At 41.5% G+C, this 21,964-nt stretch overlaps 1 non-coding gene across 1 annotated transcript; it reads right to left on the reverse strand.

Annotated features, from left to right (window-relative positions):
* Positions 1–9,944: 9,944 nt before the first annotated feature.
* Positions 9,945–10,051, reverse strand: LOC131241917 (small nucleolar RNA R71). The gene has a single exon (XR_009169478.1). It is a non-coding gene; the product is annotated as a small nucleolar RNA R71 (small nucleolar RNA).
* Between the last annotated feature and the right edge of the window lie 11,913 nt (positions 10,052–21,964).

Below are 21,964 nucleotides of genomic sequence, written 5' to 3' on the forward strand. Positions count from 1 at the left end.
ACATCGAGCACCATTTAATAAATGGCGCTGGCCTTATAACCAATAAGGGCAAAATAAGTGAATCAATCTGGACTGATCAACTGATTGAAAAAAAAAAAAAAACAAAAGCATCAAATGGGTGTTTCTAACCATTCAATCCATAAACAACTTTCAGAACCATTTCTCTAAATTTATTGACATTTAAAAAAAAAGGTGATGAGTAGGAAAGTATGCCAAATGGTGTGACTTTTGGGCCATGGCCCTCACTATGTTGATGGCCTGGTGCCAAAAATAGGACTGTAAACTCCTCCAAGTGGACACACATGTACATTAGACTGACTGTTGGACTGACCGATTCATAGGCCACCTATGGATGGTCCATTTCTCAAAAAATGCAGCAGATGGGTGTTTCTAACCACTCAATCCACAAATAATTTTCAAGACCTTTTCTATAGATTTATTAACCATCCAAAAAAGGCCATATATAGGATAGTATGCCAAATGGCGTAAGTTTTAGGTCATAGCCCTCTCTATGGAGATGACTTGGTGCCAAAAAGCAGGACCATACACTCCTCAAAATGGAGACACATGTACATTAGACTGTGGACTGTTGGACAAAACAATTCAGTCCACCTCATGGATGGTCCGTTTCTCGAAAAAAAATGCAGCAAATGGGTGTTTTCACAACTATTCAATCCATAAACGATTTTGAGGACCATTTCTCTAGATATATTGACCATCCAAAAAAGGCCATGCATAGGACAGTATGCCAAATGGTGTAACTTTTGAGCCATAGCCCTCACTATGGAGCTGACCTTGTGCCAAAAATTAGGACCATACAAAATGGACACAATGCACATTAGACTGTGTACTGTTGACAAGTATTTTTAAACCGACCATTGTTTTCATGCACGAGCAAATATGGCACATGAGTATGGCATGCGAGAATCCCATTAGCTCAGGTGGGCCACACTGTTTAGATAACATTACCTAAACATCTGGTCGTTTCACTCAAGTAGGCCACAGAGCATGGTTAAAAGACTTAGTGAATTAACCTGACCCGTTCAGCCCAGAGTGAAGTCGCGACTCATCTGAGTCGGGGCTGAATAGGCCTGACTCGCCCAAGTCAGGGGTGACTCATGGGGGCTGACTCGTGGTATCGAACCGGATTGGGTCTAACAGAGACCGAGTCGACTCATACAAGTCGTATCAGACTCATCCGATTCTTAAAAGCATACCATAGACAGAATCAATGAAGGGCTACACACAGACAAACAAAAAAAAAAAAAAGGAGGTTTTAGCCATCTCTTTGAGACAGAAGGTCTAATCAGTGTGGCCTATAAGAACTCTATAAGGTGGGCCTTATTGATCAACGTGTGATCGGGTGCACCAGCGGGCCCCACTAAGTTGTGATACATCCAGAAATTCGTATAAGGGGTGGAGTGCTACAACTGTGATATGCAAACAGTGTTTTAGAGGAACTGGAATTACCAATTCGTGTGGAGCGTTGGGGAGAGGAGTTTTGATGGGTTTCAAACTCCTCTCCTCTGACCTGTATTAACAGGGCTGGGTCCCCAATCCAACACTATCGACAGAAGGTTGAGCCCCATCGTATCTTCTCTAAAGGGTGTTAGGAAAGGAAGAACTCAGCATCCCTATCTACAGCTATGACATCACAGCAAGGTAAGCCATTCACTTCTTCAGATCTCCATATCTAATGCACAGCAAGATCCTTCGGCAATTCGGCATTAAGAAAATATTACAGTTGGTATCAGAGCCACTGTGCAATAGGTATGGATGATCGAATCCAGCCAATCCAGACGTTGGGATTTCGGATCTCAAATCCAGCCATAAGGATTTTCACTCCCAAAACAGACAACTGAGATTTTGAATCCCACATCTGGAATTCGGCATCCAGAATATAAATTAGGGTTTTCAATCCCTAAATCGAGACTTTAGGGATTATAATTTCCAAATTCAGACATCAGGGACCTTGATCCCCAAATCAGAGATTTTCGAAACTCTGAATTTAGGAATTGGAATATTGAACCTCAAATCTACGAATTGGGAATTCCGGATTAATTATTCCCAAATAAAGCCATGGGAATTTTGATTCCCAAAATCGGAGATTAGGGATTTGAATCCCAAAATCCAGAATATTTGGGGATTTCAGTCCCATAAGGAATTTTACTTCGTCTTACCTGTGATTGTTAGAGGCCGGCAGCTATTATCATCTTTCGATGATGCAGGCGTCGGTGATGGCTTGCATCTCCTTCTTTCTTGCCCATCAGCCATTATCGACGTCTTGTACTCGCGTTCCTATCGCTGACGGCCGAAACCTTGGGTTTCCGATGACGCTGGAGCCATCACCTTTTCATCCCGCGTCGTCGAGGCTGCCGGCAGTCATGGCAGAGGGAGAGAGAGAGAGAGGTTTTCAGAGAGAGCGGGGGGAGAAGGAAGGAGAGGTTCTCAGAGAGAGAGAGAGAGAGAGAGAGAGAGAGAGAGAGCGAAGGAGAGGTTCTCAGAGAGGGAGAGAGAAGGGAGTGGTTTTGAGAGAGAGGGGTTGCTTACTCGGCAAGCAAAAGCAAAAATGACCGTTAAGGATATTTTGGTCATTTAAGGAGATCTAAGAAATGCGGATTTGGAAAGCGGATTGCGTCAGTCCGGGCAGGGCAGGGCTCTGTGGGGCCCACCGTGATGTATAGTTTTATCCAAGCCGTTCATGTCTTTTCTCAGATCAATTTATGTCATTATACAAAATTTGAGGAACGTAGGATTCTCCAGTGAACCACACGAAAGGAAGTAGCAGTGATAATGACATTCACCGTTGAAACATCTCTAAGGGCCAACGTGATGTTTTTTTACCATCCAACCTACTCATGAGGTCATGTAACCTGGATTAAGTGAAAAAAAATATCATCTTGATCCGAAACTTCTGCAGACCCTAGGAAGTTTTTAATGGTGGACATTCATTCCCCACTTTGTGGTCCACCTAAGCCTTTGTTCCACCTCAGTTTCGTACCTTAAAATTATCTCCAAATATGGATCGACAGCGTGGATAAAACCATTACATCACTTTAGGTCCCACAGAGCCCCGGCCTGACGGATTTTTGTTCGGGCAGTGTAGGATGCAATCCGCTTCCGCGGATTTCCGGCTAAAGCCACGAAGTTCCTGCTGTGGAAACGTAGGTGGGGCCCACCACAATGTTTGTTGGAAATCCACCCCATCCATCCGTTTTGTGAGCTCATTTTAGGTCTTGAGACCAAAATCGAATAGGATCCAAGACTCAAGTGGGCCGCACTAAAGGAAAAGGTGGGTAGGGAAATTCCTACCGTTGAAATTCCCTGGGCCGTCAATGATGTTTACATTCCATCCATACAGTTCATAGCGTCATTCCTATTAGGATGAACTGAAAACACAAATATTAGCCTTATTTAAATCTTCCGAAGCCCCACAAATATTTCAACTGTGGACGTTCAATCCTCACTATGTTGGCCCACTTGAGTATTGAATTCGACTCATTTTTGGCTTTATGTCCTAAACTGAGCTCACAAAATGGGTGGGCCCTGCGTTGGAACCTAGGTGGGCCCATTGTTATGTTTGGGAGAAGTCTAGCAATGGCTTATGCACCAAGGAAACTATCATAAATTAATGTTCACTACTCCGTTGAGACATATCACATCGGCCATGCCCAATTTCTCCCCATTTGAACAACCTATTCCTCTAACAAAATGCCAATTAACTAGACTCAATTTGGTAGTTAGGATAGTCCGATATAGACATTTATCGGCTTGGATCCCTCTTGCATGGTCCTCACTATAAGAACAATTTTACTCATCCAAAGGTGGGCCTTTGCCTCAAGAAGCAGCCGCAAGGTAGCCTTTGCACCTGGGTCTAATGGACCTTCTTTTTTGCTGGATTGAACCCGGATGCTAAGAAATCAAGGGTGGGTGTTCGTCTCGTGGTGGTCTATGCTAATATATTAAAAAAGAGAATGTCTTGAGTCCAACTAGTTAGACCATATCTTAAGGTCCACCAAGCAAACAACTCCTACCAATTAAGTGCTTGCCAAATCCCAATCCTCCATAAGTTGCCCCACCATGAGGCAACCTATCCACTATAGTGACCATCACCATAGAAAACAGTGTATAGCCATTGACGAGTGAATATGTATCATTTTCATACGTAAAAAACTTACCGCTAGTTCAACATTCAAGGAGATCCATTCACTTAATAAATTAGAAGTTATCCATTGGGTGGACCATAACCTCACAACCCTTAAAAAGGAATTTTACCTATGCCAACCTTCACTTTGAGCACCACTTGGCTGCAACCCTCGAACCAGCTATGTGGGTGCGACCCTAACTGTAGGCCCACCTTGATGTATATCCATGTCATCCATTGGTTTGGCCATCTTATTTTAGGGCATGGTCCCAAAAATGAAGTAGATGCAAATTTGAAGACCACACCACAGGATTTAGTGGTCATTGAACAATCATAATTAAAATTTTCCTAGGGTCACGGACCTGGATAAAAGGGAAAAACAAATACAAGCTTGATCTAAAACTGATATCGATCAAGCTCTTCGGAATCAGAGTGAGAGAGTGCCTTTAAGCAGATTTGGGGTATCCACTTTAAATTTGTATCTTCTTGAATTTTGGGACCATGGGGCCTACTATGTTATACGTGAAAACCATTAGATATGTAATCTCACATTTAACTGTAGAGCTAAAAAAGTAAGGTGGCTTGTAATTAAGGTAGGGCACAGACAGAAAGAGTTGGGAGAGACATCCACCCTTGATTTTTATAGGGCCACTATGATGATTATATAAAATATATTCTAGCCATTTAGATGCTACACCAAAACTTAGACCTTTGACCCAAATTTAGGCCCATGTCATTTAGGTGGGGCCACACCAAGAGAAACAGTTTGTAGGGTGAAAGTTGCCTTGTATATTGTTTCTCTAATTGTGTGGTTTTACCTTAATAATGAATGGAGTTGATTTTTGGTTCCTGGACCTAAAATAGGATGACACATTTGGTGGTTAGGGTGGATTTAACATAAACAACAAGGTGGGGCCCTCCCAGGTATAAGTTTCTTTTGTATTATATGATCTCTCCTTACCATGGTCATAGGCGGGTCGGGCCACATTCGGGCTGGGTTGTACAATACAGGTTCCACGTCCTGACTAATTGGGAAACAAGCCTGCATTTTAAGCCTAAGCACGCCCTGTATCATATGCACGAGCTTTAATTAAAAAAGGAAATTTTACAAAATAATTATTAATACGATATTTACAGATACCTCTTTCAAAAAGGGTGGGATTGACCGCGATGTTTATGTGAAATACACTCGTCAACTCATTTTAAGCCCAGGGCTCAAAAACCAGCCCTATCTATGATTCAGCTGGACCACATGATTGAAAACAATGTCCAGAGCAACCCCACCCTCCAAATTGTTTCCCTTGGTGTAGCCCATTTGAATCACAAGTTGGTTTGACTTTTGCCTAAATATTGGTCTGAAGTCTAATGATTAGAGCGGACATCATATAATCATGATGGTAGGCCTAACGTGTCCAACTAATATTTTTATCCCTGGGGTTCTCGCTAACAAAAAAGAGTTAGGGCCAGACTCGGGCTGGATTATTTTCACCGTCACATCTCTGAGCCAGTCTTCATTTAACAATGAGAGCTAGGCTTGGACAAAGCTTAGCCTGCCCGGTGGTGTGATGATTTGTTAGGCATTGTAGGGCCCACCTTGATGTATGTTGTATATCCATGCTGTCCATCAGTTTTTCCAGCTCCTTTTAGGGCATGGTCCCAAAAATGAAGTAAATCCAAATCTCAAGTGGACCACACAGCAGGGATTGAATGCCCACCATTAAAAACTTCATGGGGGTCACAAGTTTTGGATCATGCTGATATTTATGTTTTCCTGTCATCCAGGTGTGACCTTATCAACAGGTTGGATGGCAAATAAATATTACGCTGCTAGGAAGGTTTTTATGGTCAACGTCAATATCCCACTGTTTCCTATGGTGCGGTCCACTTGACCTTTGGATCTGCTTCATTTTTGGGTCCATGCCCTAAAATGAGCTGGCATAACAGATGGACGGCGCGGACATAAAACACAGACATCACGGGAAGCCCCACAATGCCCCACACAACACCAAACTACCACTTGGGTGGATGTTGATGGGCTTGATTTGGCTGGGACCTAGAACCAGCGAGGTAGTTGGTACCCTGACAATGGAGCCCACTGTTGAGGGTCAAATATTGCATATCAGACCCAGTTGTTACCTGGATTTACAAACATAGTATTGTTTAAAGACCTGATTTAATCGTGTTTGTAATGCAGGGTGTGTTTAAGAGCCTGGACTGAAAAAAGGTGGTAAATGCATGGATTTAACGCTCTGATGACACCCAAGGCAAGGGACGGACTCCAGGAGACGAAGATCGATGGAATTATGCATCAAGGATCCGAGGAAAGCAGGCCATTCACATTAAAGAGGTCCGAAATTGGTGAAAAATGCAAGATCACGGGGTTCTTGCCATCCGATCAGCTCAAAACTTTATACATGGCTCGAGGACCAAAAACTAACCGTACACGTCAAATTTCAGCCATTGGATCCTCGTGAAAGTGGCTGAACTAACAGATCAGTCCATAAAATCCTGATTTGGGGCCCACCCGCTGTCCAGATACGCTTTAACTTTGGCCCCCACGGTTCAAATGAAATGGAGAACAAGATGAATGGTGTGGATTTCTCATAATCATTATACAGTGTATATACTACACTTTTTGCACTAAGAGTGCATGGCAACACAGACTCTGTTTACGTGAACTCCGTTTCTGTCATGAAACAGAGACTGAGAATGATCTCAGTGGGCCATCATCATGGTCCAAATGCTCAATCCGAGCCGTCCATCATGCAGAGGGGCTCGATTTAGCCAAACCCATGTTGACTTTATGCACTCATGCATGCACACTTGTTGGTTTCAATGGTCACAAATGGACTGCCCTACAACTATTGCAGCTGATTTCTTCCGTGGGCCCACGTCGAATCTGATCCAAAATCCATCCCTCTTACCAAAATTTTGTCACGAATCTTATGAACGGAGTGGATTTACTTTATGATAGTGTTCATGGGCCCCACCGACTCTCAATCAAAAGACGAAAACTTCCGTTTCTTCTGGCATGAAACAGGGGCGCCGGTTGATCCTTGTGGGCCACCATCTGAACTCAAAGGTCCAATCCGGACCATCCATTAGAATCCCTCGGTCCATCTGAGCAAGACCTAGGTGACAAAAGTCCAAGAGATAGCGATGATCGGATTTCAATACTTCAAACGCAAGATGGATGGCGGATAAAATATGCAGTATGCCGCATTAGCAGAGGACCAAAAATATATATTCTCGACCATAATTTCTAGCCTCATCTAATGGACGGGGTGGATTTCTCCTTAGACTCAAATCATGGGTCCTGCAGCTAACGCAAATCAGCAATATTGTCTTGCTGCGTAAATGGAGTTTCCGCACCGATTGTTTTTGCGGAGATTCCTGATCGAAGACGGGGAGAAAAGAGTCCCCCTTCAGCACGCCTTCAGGGGATAGGTTCGGCTGCCTATAAGGTAGAGAGAGATCGGTGGCTGATGAAGGGAAGTTTTTTGGAGGGACGTGAGGAGGTTGGCTGCTGGAGCGTGAGAAGACACCGCTGGAGCGTGTGGGGGAGGAGCCGGTTTTGGTTGTGAAAAAAAAGAAGAAGGACGGTCTGCTGCATCAGCTGCTGGAACAGGAGCAGGGAAGGCTGAGGACGTGAGCACGGCTTGGAGTTTTTCAATGGCTGGGGAGGATGCACGTGATCTCAGGAGCAGGCTTGGATGATTGAAGGAGAAAACAGGGAAATTCTTTTGTTTCCTTTTTCTTTTCCTTTTATTGATTTTCTTCCTTTTCTTTTGTTTATTTGTTTATTTTAGCCCATTCATGTGTGGCTAAACCCCTTAGCTAGGGCTAAGGGGTGAAGCTTGTAGCGTGATGGGAAGAATTTTATGCCTTTAATTCTATTTTAAACTGAATGGATTTGGTATTGGGTTGATTGTGAGGGAATGTTTTCAGTTTTTAATGGTCTGTTGTGACTAAAATTACAATAGGTCTGCGATGGCTTTGAGCATGTTTCTATGTCTTTTTGATGTTTATGACATCAGGAAGCCCTGTTATTCATCATTGTCCCATGGGCATGGTAGGATGACAGAGTACCCTTCCTGATCTTCATGGCATGTTGATTGATTGATAATTAGATTAATTCTGTTGTTTGCTTTGTCTCCTGGGCATGGTTTGGTGATGGAATCCATTCTAATTCATACACCTTTCATCTCTTGAAACCTATATCAATGGCAGTTCAGTAAATTTCCATAAGTTGTGATCCTGGCATATGATCTCCCTGATCTCTACAAGTGGATCCTCTGAATCCCTAGTTCCCTTTCTCTGAATTCCTTAAAGTCTTAGATAATTCTTTCACAATTATTTCTTAAATTCTATTTGGTTTAAATCACATCTTAGTCTAGTTCTAGTTCTACTTGGTTTCAGATAACGTACAGGTATCAGTCCCTGTGGATTCGACCTCGGTCTTACCGAGTTTATTACTACATCACAACCCTATACTTGGGGAGTGAACAAGTTTTTGGCGCCGTTGCCGGGGACTGACGGTTACGATTTTCTGAAATTAAGTGGTTTTAGGATTAGTTTAAGATTAGGATTTTACTAACCTTAGTTTTATTTATTTATTTATTTATTTCTATTTGAGTTCAAAACTAACTTGTTTCCTATTTTATAGGATCTGGGCATAAGTTTCTCAATTGGTAATTCCTTCCTAATCTCTCTACTTTTTCATATTTTTAGAATTAGGGTTTAAATTTTGAAATTTTTAATTCTAGTCTTCTTTTTTCTATTTTTAGGAAGCAGTTTATTTTAGAAACTAGGGTAGTTATTTCCCTTTCTAGAAAAATCCTCTAATTTTCGAAACTTTTCTCTTTTGTTTTTCACTTTCTATTTTTAACTCTTTTTAAAATCTAATTTGTTTCCTCATTTATTTTTAGGATTTTTGGTTCAGAAACTAACCTTCCTATTTTGTAGGCCTTTAAGTTAGAAATCTCTAATTTGGTAAGCTCTTTCCCTACTTTCTATTTTTCAACTCTCTTTTAGTAATTTACTTTCTAGTATAAGACTTTCCTAGTTTATTTTAGAAGTTTTCCACTTTCTTTTAGAATCTAACTTATTTTATTTTTATTTTGCAGGCCCTTAACTTAGGACTCCAATTTGGTAATTTCTTTCCAACTCTCTTTTTCTTTTTAGATTTCCTTTTCCTTTCTTAGGATTAGACTTTGAATTTGATTGAGGGCTGCGAGTGTTTCATGCCCAAGTGGGCCCGTGACAACACTCGACGTCTCTTGACTGAAGGAGGATTAGTTGAGGGGTTGACTATCCATCGCAGGATTAGACACCGCTCGAAATCCCCTGAGTTAACTGAGGTTATGGCTGAAGACCAACCTCCTCTACTTCCACCCAGGGTGGAGGATACCCAGGATGAAAATGAGGTGCAACAGGCACCCCCGCCTCGTACTTTACGAGATTTTTTACAACCGGCGGGAGTGAGTACGCCCTCATGCATGATTTTTCCTGAAAATACAGGACAAATGGACATCAAGCCAGGAGTTATCCAACTCCTTCCCAAATTCCATGGACTTGAATCAGAGAGTCCATATTTGCATTTGAAAGAGTTCGATGAAATTATAGCTACATTATGTTTTCCTAATGTATCTGAGGATACAATTAGGCTGAAACTCTTTCCTTTTTCCTTAAAAGAGAAAGCTAAGACGTGGTTACATTCACTGCGTCCTAGATCCATTGGCACATGGAACGACATGCAGAGGGAATTCATAAAAAATTCTTCCCACATCATAAAACGATTACCCTCAGAAAAGCGATCATGAACTTTGCCCAAAAGGAAGATGAAACATTCTTTCAATGTTGGGAAAGGTTCAAAGATTTGGTCAGTTCATGCCCACAACACGGATTTGAAACGTGGCGCATTACAAATTTTTTCTATGATGGACTGACATCTTCCATGCGCCAAATGGTCGAGACAATGTGTAATGGAGAGTTCATTAATAAAGATATCGACGAGGTATGGGACTACCTCGATAGTTTGGCTGAAAAAACACAATCTTGGGACTATTACCCAAAGTCGAACACCATGTCTAGGCCAACTCAATTAAAGGAAAAAGGTGGATTATATCTCTTGAAAGAAGAGGATGATCTCAAGTGTAAAGTGACTACGCTCATAAGGAAAGTTGAGGCCATGGAAGGAAAGAAGGATAAGGTCAATGAAATTGTTTGCGGCATCTGTGATTGCAACATTCACACAACTGAAAACTGTCCTACAATACCTGCCTTTCGAGGAGTGTTGAATGAACAAGCCAATGCCGTAAATAATTATCAAAGACCTTTTACTGGACCTAACTCTAACACATACAATCCTGGCTGGAAAAATCATCCAAACTTCAGTTGGAGAAATGGACAAACGGCGACTCCTCCAGGTTTCTTCAATCAAAATCCAAATCAAGTGAAACCTCAAGAGGAACCGGTTCAAAATCCCATACAAGAGCTGGCTCAGGCAATGCGGGGAATTACAGATTTTATGCAAAAGATAGATTCTCGTATGACGGTTATAGAAAAGGGGATGCTTCTTGCACAACCTCTCCCCAATCCTAAACCGCAGCATGAGAATAATGATCCCAGCTCTTCAAATCAGATGGGGCATGCTAAATCCATCACCACTCTTAGGAGTGGGAAGATCATTGATAAAACTCTTCCGGTTAGGCCCGAAAAGCCTCAAGAACCAGAAGAGGACAACAATGATGGATCCACTGATGCCCCACAAAAAGTGGAACCGGAACTTCTAGAGAAGCCAGTTGCTCCATTCCCCCAACGGTTGGTTTCACCAAAACCTCTCTCTAACTCTCAGGATATCCTAGAGGTGTTGAAACAGGTGAAAGTCAACATTCCTCTACTTGATGTCGTTAAACAGATACCTTCATATGCCAAATTCCTAAAAGACTTATGCACGACCAAGCGACGGAAAATTATTCAAAAGAAAATCTTCTTGATCGAGAAAGTGAGTGCCATCCTGAAGCAAGACGTGCCGCAGAAATTCAAGGATCCCGGTAGCCCAACCATATCATGTGTAATCGGGAACCATCGAATTGATCACGCACTTCTTGACTTAGGAGCGAGCGTCAATTTGATTCCCTACTCGGTATACAAACAGTTAGGTTTGGGTGAATTAAAACCCACCCTAACCACACTACAACTTGCTGATCGCTCTGTTCGTGTACCAAGAGGGATAATTGAGGATGTGTTGGTCCAAGTTGATAGATTTTACTACCCTGTAGATTTTATCATCCTGGACACCGAACCCATCAATAACATGAGCACTCAGATTCCTGTCATTCTTGGTCGCCCATTCCTTGCCACGTCAAATGCAATTATCAATTGCAGGAATGGTATCATGACTATGTCTTTTGGAAATTTGACATTGGAGTCAAACATTTTTTTCAATAACGGCAGCAACTCAGAGGATGATGACGATTTCCACGACATTAACATGATTGACTCTTTCGTGGAAGATACGACACCTCGGACCTTATCCTCCGACCATCTAGAGACGTGTCTGGCCCACTCCCATGATTTTGATGATGACATGATTAGGGAGACGTGCGCCTTGCTTGATACTGCACCGGTACTTGAAGTTAACCGATGGAGGCCACAATTTGAAGAATTACCACAAACTGATGTAGTGCCTCTACCGTCTAACCTCAAGCCGCCGAAGCTTGACCTAAAACCTTTGCCCTCTGATTTGAAATATGCATATTTGGGTCAAGATGAGACATACCCGGTGGTGATCTCTGCCCACCTGGAGAAAGAACAGGAGAGTATGCTTATATCTACTCTCATTGAGCATAAAGGAGCCCTAGGATGGACGATAGCGGACCTCAAGGGAATCGATCCCTCGATTTGTACTCACCGCATATATCTTGAGGATAATGCAAAAACCGCTCGGCAACCACAACGTAGACTAAATCCAAACATGAAGGAAGTGGTTAAAGCCGAGGTTCTTAAACTATTGGACGTGGGTATTATATACCCTATATCGATAGTCAATGGGTGAGTCCAACTCAAGTGGTCCCTAAGAAGTCCTGGAATCACCATCGTAGCCAATGCTAATAATGAACTCGTGCAACTAGAGTCACTCGGTTGGAGAATGTGCATTGACTACGGGAAGTTGAATACCGTCACGAGGAAAGACCACTTTCCTTACCATTCATTGATCAGATCCTGGAAAGGTTAGTGGTCATTCCTATTATAGTTTTCTTGACGGGTATTCGCTACAACCAAATAGAGATAGCCCCTGAAGACCAGGAAAAGACCACATTTACATGTCCCTACGGCACCTTTGCCTATCGAAGGATGCCATTCGGACTATGTAATGCCCCTGCCACTTTTCAGCGATGTATGCTTAGTATTTTTTCTGATATGGTGGGGCAATATTTAGAGGTCTTCATGGACGATTTCTCTGTTTACGGTCCATCTTTCAGCAAGTGCTTGGAAAGTCTTAAATGTGTGCTGAAAAGATGTGAAGAGAAGAACTTGGTACTTAATTGGGAGAAGTGCCATTTCATGGTTCAAGGGAATTGTCCTTGGGCATATCATCTCGTCCAAAGGAATCGAGGTAGATAAGGCAAAAATAGATCTTATCTCTAATCTACCTCCACCCAAGAACATCAGAGACGTGCGATCCTTTTTAGGACACGCAGGATTTTACAGGCGATTCATAAAGGACTTTAGTCTTCTCTCTCGTCCTTTATGTAATCTTCTTCAAAAGGATGCTCCGTAGGAGCAGTGCCAGGAAGCTTTCACCAAGCTTAAGGGCACGTTAACCACTGCACCCATCATGCAGCCACCCGACTGGAGCCTCCCTTTTGAGCTTATGTGCGACGCTTCTGATTATGCTCTTGGGGCGGTCCTAGGCCAGAGAAAAGATAAGAAACCCTACGTCATTCATTACGCGAGTAGGACTCTAAATCCTGCCCAGGTGAACTACTCGACTACGGAAAAGGAACTCTTAGCTGTAGTGTTCGCCTTGGACAAATTTAGGTCCTACTTGATCGGATCCAAGATCATTATCTACACAGATCATGCGGCACTTAAGTATCTTCTTTCTAAGAATGATTCTAAGCCCCGCCTGATACGATGGATCCTCCTACTTCAAGAATTCGATTTGGAAATTAAAGATAAAAAGGGAGTAGAGAACGTAGTGGCCGATCACCTTTCTCGCCTTAATACCTCTGATTCCCTTGAGGCGACCCATATCAATGACATGTTCCCTGATGAACAACTGTTCAGAGTCTCCCATTCACCTTGGTTTGCTGATATTGCTAATTATCTTGCTACAGGTGCCATACCAACACAGTGGACTGCGCAAGATAAGAAGAAATTCTTCACCGAGGTGCGCAACTTTTTCTGGGACGATCCTTATTTATTTAAATATTGCCCAGACCAAATCCTAAGGAGATGTGTACCAGACGATGACCATCAGAGTGTCATCTCCTTCTGTCATTCAGAGGCCTGTGGTGGTCACTTTTCTGCTAAAAAGACCACGGCCAAGATTCTGCAGTGTGGCTTTTACTGGCCCACTATATTCAGGGACACTCATGAGTTTTGCAAAGCTTGTGAGCGTTGTCAGAAATTGGGAGCATTGTCCCGTCGAAATATGATGCCTTTGAATCCCATCCTTATCATTGAAGCATTTGATTGTTGGGGTATCGATTTCATGGGACCATTCCCCCAATCGTTTGGAAATCTGTATATTTTGCTCGCCGTGGATTATGTCACTAAATGGGTCGAAGCGATTCCGTGTCGAAAGAATGACCATCGCACGGTCATTAAATTCCTGAAAGAGAACATCCTTTCTCGATTTGGAACGCCTCGAGCCATCATTAGTGATGGGGGCTCACACTTTTGTAATAGACCATTCGAGAGCTTAATGAAGAAATACGGTATCTCTCATAAGGTGAGCACCCCATACCATCCACAGACAAGTGGACAAGCTGAGATTTCCAATAGGGAGATTAAACACATTTTGGAGAAAACGGTTAACCCTGATCGTAAGGATTGGTCAATCCGACTGACCGATGCCTTATGGGCATACCGTACTGCCTTTAAAACCCCTATTGGAATGTCTCCCTTTAGACTTGTCTATGGAAAAGCTTGTCACTTGCCTGTGGAGTTGGAACATAAAGCGTACTGGGCGATCAAAAATCTTAATTTCAATCTGGACAACGCTGGCTCGCTACGCAAACTTCAATTGAATGAACTTGAAGAAATCCGGAAAGATGCGTACGATAATTCGAGAATTTACAAGGACAAGATGAAAGCATTTCATGATCAACACATTTTGCGGAAATCATTCACGCCTGGTCAGAAGGTCCTTTTGTACAATTCTCGATTACATCTCTTTCCGGGTAAGCTTCGATCTCGTTGGACCGGCCCTTACATGGTTGTTACGGTTTTTCCTCATGGGGCCGTTGAGATAAGAGATCCCGACAATGGCAAGGAGTTTAAAGTCAATGGCCATCGATTGAAACCATTTGTCGAGAAATTTGATTCAGAGGACATGTCCATGCCTCTGACTGATCCTGTTTATCAGGATTGATCTCCTAGTCTGATGGAGGTATAGGTAGGTTTCCTGTTTTCTTAGGACTAGAGTAGTTGTCTTATTTGTCTGGCTGAAGACAGTAAACTTAGCGCTCCTGGGAGGCAACCCAGCTCTTTATTCCATTTCGATAATTAGTTAGTTCAATGTTTGTGGGTAACATTGCTGCAAACCCTCACGAGACTACAACTCGTCCACTAGGGGTAACCTAGGGGTTTAAAGGCTTGTTGCATACGCTAAATGCAATCGAGAGCACCTACGAAAGTGGTATAGGTAGGATTTTATTTTGTGTCATTTTTGTTGCCTTTTCTCTCGTGCTGATCGGTGCCCAGGCTGTGATCTCTTGAAAAGTGTCTCTCTATGCATCATCCAGGTACTATCTTCCCATTACTTCTCATTTACTCATTTTGTCCCATGTGCATTGCATACTTATTTCTTTTACATTGAGGACAATGTAGATTTTAGGTTGGGGGTGGGAGATTAGGCTTCCTAATCAGTATGTTCCTAGTCATGAGCAGAGATTGTGAAAGTGAAAATTTTTAAAAATTTTTCTAGAATTTCATATGAATTCGAAGCGATTTTAACGGCCATCTTGGATTTAGAACTACAAGATGCGTGATGTTGGTACTTTATGACTCTTGGATTCAGTCATCTATCAAATTTCAGAGCTAAGTTTGAATTGTTAATCCATTATTAGAATTTGTAAACATTGATTGAGTCATAAATTCGCAGGACACATCTCGCTTGCATATTAAGGTTTCAGTTCGATATTAAAGGATTAACTTAGTAATCACTAAACATGAAAGGAACCAACTTGGAAAATTGAAAGGATTAGGTGAATGGTCTACACCATAGGTTTGCTCCCTATAGGTGTAGATTTAATTCCCCATGAATGATATGTGAACAAGTTGGGTGTACAGTCTTTACCTTAGGTTTGCTCCCTATAGGTAAGGATTTGATTCCCCTTCTTGACATTACTTTCAATGGAAAAGTCAAAAAATTAAAAGAATAAAAAGATAATGTGTGAGACAAGTTCTGGTTATCGTGAATTCTCCTATTGGTTACCAATGATATCCTTAAATAGAGAAGTGAATTTTAATGTTTCAAGATTAGACTATGCATCAATGGAGTTTAATGTTTAGAATTGTTCTAATTGATGGACTAATATTTTGAACTTGATTATGAAGTTTACCGTGAGCTTGATTTCAGGAAAAAGTAATGCCAACATTCATGAATCTTAGAATTCGAGTATCTGAACTATTTTCCATAAATTCCTTGAGTTGTAGAAATTATCCTGTAATTCTCAATTTATTTTTCGCATACTTTGCTCGGGACTAGCAAAATGCTGGTTAGGGGTTGTGTTGAGGGTCAAATATTGCATATCGGACCCAGTTGTTGCCTAGATTTATGAACATGGTACCATTTAATATCTCATTTTAATCATGTTTCTGTTGCAAGGAGGAATCAGGAGCGTGGACTGAAAAATAGTATCAAATGCATGGATTTGACGCTCCTGAATCACCAAGGCAAGGGACGGACTCTAGGAGACCAAGAGCGATGGAATTATACATCAAGGATCCGAGGAAAGCAGGCCATTCACATTAAAGAGGTCCGAAATTGGTGAAAAATGCAAGATCACGGGGTTCTTGCCATCCGATCAGCTCAAAACTTTATACATGGCTCGAGGACCAAAACTAACCGTACACGTCAAATTTCAGCCATTGGATCCTCGTGAAAGTGGTTGAACTAACAGATCAGCCCATAAAACCCTGATTTGGGGCCCACCCGCTGTCCAGATACGCTTTACTTTGGTCCCCACGGTTCAAATGAAATGGAGAATAAGATGAATGGTGTGGATTTCTCATAATCATTATACGGTGTATATACTACACTTTTTGCACTAAGAGTGCATGGCAACACAGACTCTGTTTACGTGAACTCCGTTTCTGTCATGAGAATGATCTCAGTGGGCCATCATCATGGTCCAAATGCTCAATCCGAGCCGCCCATCATGCAGAGGGGCTCGATTTAAACCCATGTTAACTTTATGCACACATGCATGCACACTTGTTGGTTTCAATGGTCACAAATGGACTGCCCTACAACTATTGCAGCTGATTTCTTCCGTGGGCCCACGCCGAATCTGATCCAAAATCCATCCCTCTTACCAAAATTTTGTCACGAATCTTATGAACGGAGTGGATTTACTTTATGATAGTGTTCATGGGCCCCACCGACTCTCAATCAAAAGACGGAAACTTCCGTTTCTTCTGGCATGAAACAGGGGCGCCGGTTGATCCTTGTGGGCCACCATCTGAACTCAAAGGTCCAATCCGGACCATCCATTAGAATCCTTTGGTCCATCTGAGCAAGACCTAGGTGACAAAAGTCCAAGAGATAGCGATGATCGGATTTCAATACTTCAAACGCAAGATGGATGGCGGATAAAATATGCAGTATGCCGCATTAGCAGAGGACCAAAAATATATATTCTAGACCATAATTTCTAGCCTCATCTAATGGACGGGGTGGATTTCTCCTTAGACTCAAATCATGGGTCCTGCAGCTAACGCAAATCAGCAATATTGTCTTGCTGCGTAAATGGAGTTTCCGCACCGATTGTTTTTGCGGAGATTCCTGATCGAAGACGGGGAGAAAAGAGTCCCCCTTCAGCACGCCTTCAGGGGATAGGTTCGGCTGCCTATAAGGTAGAGAGAGATCGGTGGCTGATGAAGGGAAGTTTTTTGGAGGGACGTGAGGAGGTTGGCTGCTGGAGCGTGAGAAGACACCGCTGGAGCGTGTGGGGGAGGAGCCGGTTTTGGTTGTGAAAAAAAGAAGAAGGACGGTCTGCTGCATCAGCTGCTGGAACAGGAGCAGGGAAGGCTGAGGACGTGAGCACGGCTTGGAGTTTTTCAATGGCTGGGGAGGATGCACGTGATCTCAGGAGCAGGCTTGGATGATTGAAGGAGAAAACAGGGAAATTCTTTTGTTTCCTTTTTCTTTTCCTTTTATTGATTTTCTTCCTTTTCTTTTGTTTATTTGTTTATTTTAGCCCATTCATGTGTGGCTATAACCCTTAGCTAGGGCTAAGGGGTGAAGCTTGTAGCGTGATGGGAAGAATTTTATGCCTTTAATTCTATTTTAAACTGAATGGATTTGGTATTGGGTTGATTGTGAGGGAATGTTTTCAGTTTTTAATGGTCTGTTGTGACTAAAATTACAATAGGTCTGCGATGGCTTTGAGCATGTTTCTATGTCTTTTTGATGTTTATGACATCAGGAAGCCCTGTTATTCATCATTGTCCCATGGGCATGGTAGGATGACAGTACTTTCCTGATCTTCATGGCATGTTGATTGATTGATAATTAGATTAATTCTGTTGTTTGCTTTGTCTCCTGGGCATGGTTTGGTGATGGAATCCATTCTAATTCATACACCTTTCATCTCTTGAAACCTATATCAATGGCAGTTCAGTAAATTTCCATAAGTTGTGATCCTGGCATACGATCTCCCTGATCTCTACAAGTGGATCCTCTGAATCCCTAGTTCCCTTTCTCTGAATTCCTTAAAGTCTTAGATAATTCTTTCACAATTATTTCTTAAATTCTATTTGGTTTAAATCACATCTTAGTCTAGTTCTAGTTCTACTTGGTTTCAGATAACGTACAGGTATCAGTCCCTGTGGATTCGACCTCGGTCTTACCGAGTTTATTACTACATCACAACCCTATACTTGGGGAGTGAACACCCACCTCGATGCTGTATGCATTGCCAACTAATTTTATGGTACAATCCCAAAAATGAAGCAGACACAACATCTAGACAACACTACAGGAAACAAGGGTCATTGAACGCCCATGATTAAAAGCTTCATAGGGTCAACTATAATGATTATTTGACATCAACCTGTTGATATGGTCACATAGACCTGGATGAAGGGAAAACACAAATATCAGCATAGCCAAAACTTTCATGGCCCACAAAATTTTTAATAGAATGACTTCATTTTCCATCCAAATCATTCATAAGCTATTTGGGCAGCCAACTTGAGTATCACTCAGTATGATATAACTCATACAAGAAACCCAAGTGGAAATAAATACTCTAATCCTATTGGTCGACACACATACTCCCTTCACTCATTTAACCTATTTAAAGATGCAAAAAAGAAGGGAAGAAGCTTAAACAACGAAACCAAATAAAAGAGTCCAAATACTACTCAAAGACCAATTATACAAGTGCATGGCCCTAGGGATGTATTGTTTGTACAAAAGCCCTCTTTCACTCATATGGTTTGTACATAGCCATAAAAAGTCCAATCAATCATTGCTTTTGGCAATCCAATTGGATTTGTAGGCCTTACTGTTGTCAGATGACTGATTTTGATCTGACCTTCCACTGGCCGGTTGTGACCTGTACGGCCCATCTTAGGACCCCCTTTTGGTGGAGGTGTGGCTTGTATGCGATCGTGAGGCCTGTGTTTCAATTACCCAAGCTATTGATTTGATTGGTCCCTATGTGGATGGTCTATACAATGAATATCCCTCGTATTGGAAGATCATATCCATTTGATCTCTAGCTTTTGTATTGGTTGAATGTGGATTGTTGTTATACTTTTTCTCAACGGCATATGCTAGGCTCACATTGAAGGGTTAGGATTTTCCCACATGGGGGTTTTTGGTTGTGGGCCAGTGCAGAGTGGATCCAAGCATAGCATCTATTTGGACCACTAAACCAAGGGATCCCACTTTTACAAAGTGAAAACCTAACCGTACTTGAACACCTGAGCTTATTGTAACCTCTTTCCTTGACGAATAGTGCTACAAGAAAATAAAACAATGCAGAATTAGCAACAATGTGCCTCCCTACTTGAATACAAGCTTGTTCCATAGGGGAGCAAGATGCAAAGAGTTTTGAAAAGATTGATGGATGAATCCAACAAAAGGAAAAGAAATGGGATGAACTAGAAAAGAAAGATATGAGATCAAAACTAATACTAAGATTAAGCTAACTACGAAAAGAAACCAAGGGTAAGATCTCACCAGTTCAGACCATCCTAACTAGACTTTCCTTAGAGCATCGCATTCTCCATCGCTCCTCAGAGAAATAAGATGAAGCTTTTGGGCTTTCTCTGGGGCATTTAGGTGTTTTTAGAGTCTAGAGAGAGATTTTCGTGGAAGGGGTGCAGAAGCAATTTTCATTGTTTCAAGCCAACTTGAGACACATGGAATTGTAATTGGCAGTTGGTTATTATTATAGACCACAATGCCCCCACCTCCACTTTTGGCCATTCACACTCTGTCATTTAACTATTTTGATTCAGTTAAACTGTACATTCAAACACGTCTTAATCTTCTGGCTAGTTTTCCATTCCAATGGTTACAATACATTTGAAACCGATCATCTGAACAGAACGGCGAAGCAGGGGGCTGGAACAGCTTTGCTAGATGCGCTATAATTTTACAATCTCCGAGAGAAGCATGTGGTGGATCTTCAGGAAGATAGCCAACTGAATACGAGTGATTTGTATCATATGTGACCTAACACAATCTTAGGAATCCAGACTTACCACTTTAATCAACTTCTCGGCAAGATGTTTCCGCAGTTGTACAAAGATGTCCTGAGCATGCTTATAAAGCTCCACATCAAGTCTGTTTAGCAAAAATATCTGCTGGACAACTGTTTCAGGAACCTGAAGGCGTGCTTGTTAATCCCCAAATTTCCATTAGTCAATAATGATACAAAAGAGAAAACAACTAGTACAGTCCTGACCTTTTGAGTTAAACATGGTCACACACACGCGCGCACACACACACACACAAAAGAAAGAAAGAAGAAGAAGAAGAAAAGATTAGGGAATGTCACACTCTGAGAATCAGATTGGTCGACAAATTCTAACCACTGATTGTGGACACTTGTTGAATTAGTACAGATAGATCTTTTCATTTATAACCTCCAATAAATGTCCATCAATCATATAGTCAGCTAATCAAATAAGTGTAATTTTTTTTTTCACAATATATCTAAACTGGGTTCTGTAATTTGCAGTCTGATTCAAAGTATTTGTATGCCAAGTATGTGATTTCAAAATCGTAGCTTTAAAAATTTTCAGGTTGCTCGCCACCCAGATGCTGTCACAGTAGTCACAGGAATAGTAGTCTGTGCAGGTTTGAAGGTAAAAGCAGAATTCCTTTTGATTGATCATAATAAAATTCTCTTATAGATAATACAATTTATTTTTGCACCATAGATTATGCATCTTGGTATATGTCCTGATTTGAAAAGTCATCTTATACACCAAAATTAATACCAAGCTGGTTGAGTATTCATCTCTTTCTATTATCAAAGCCTACTGTGGCTGCAATAGAGGCAGGGAAAGACATAGCATTGGCGAATAAAGAGACCCTGATTGCTGGAGGTCCTTTTTCACTTCCTCTGGCGCACAAGTATAAAGTAAAAATACTTCCTGCATATTCAGAACATTTTGCTATATTTCAGGAATATAAGCTTATTGTTAGGAAGTCACCATCTGCCATTCAGAACATTCTGCAGATTCACCATCTGCTTATAGTTAGAAGCTTATTCTTCAGTTTCATTTATTTCCTTACCAGTGGCATACGATAGATATTTTTGCTTATTTATTTGTTTAACTATTTGAATACCCATCTTAGAATATGTGGCTCAAGTTCACGAAAACCGCTTAGAGAAGCTAAGAGTTCATTCTGTCTCCAGGTGTATCCAGGGCTTGCCAGAGGGTGTACTTCGATGTATCATTTTAACAGCATCAGGAGGGGCTTTCAGGTTTGAAGTTGTTGAATCTACTATTTCAAAGGGAAATTGAATCTACTGCTTGTATTGTCTCTGAGGTGTGATTCACTAAAAATAGAAGAGCATAAAAAAAATCACCAATGACTTCTCTGTTCACCAGTAACTAACAACACCAGAGCATCTTTTAATCTGAAAGTGAAAAGAAAAATCCAATCAGCCCAACTCTTTGAAGCTATAAAAGCCATACATCCCATTTCCAAAACCAAAACAACATCAAAACTAGTGGTTCTTTCCAAGATGAGCTCTAAAAGAATGAACTCTTGACCAAAACAGAAAAAAAAAGAAAAGAAAAGAAAACAAGAATAGAAGTCTCTATAGTCTGAAATTTTTTGCTCAAAAGTATAAACTCGGTAGTCACTCAACAATTGAAATGGCCCATTTTTGAATA

This window comes from Magnolia sinica, chromosome 3, assembly GCF_029962835.1.
Source record: "Magnolia sinica isolate HGM2019 chromosome 3, MsV1, whole genome shotgun sequence".
NCBI classification, from domain to species: Eukaryota; Viridiplantae; Streptophyta; class Magnoliopsida; order Magnoliales; family Magnoliaceae; genus Magnolia; species Magnolia sinica.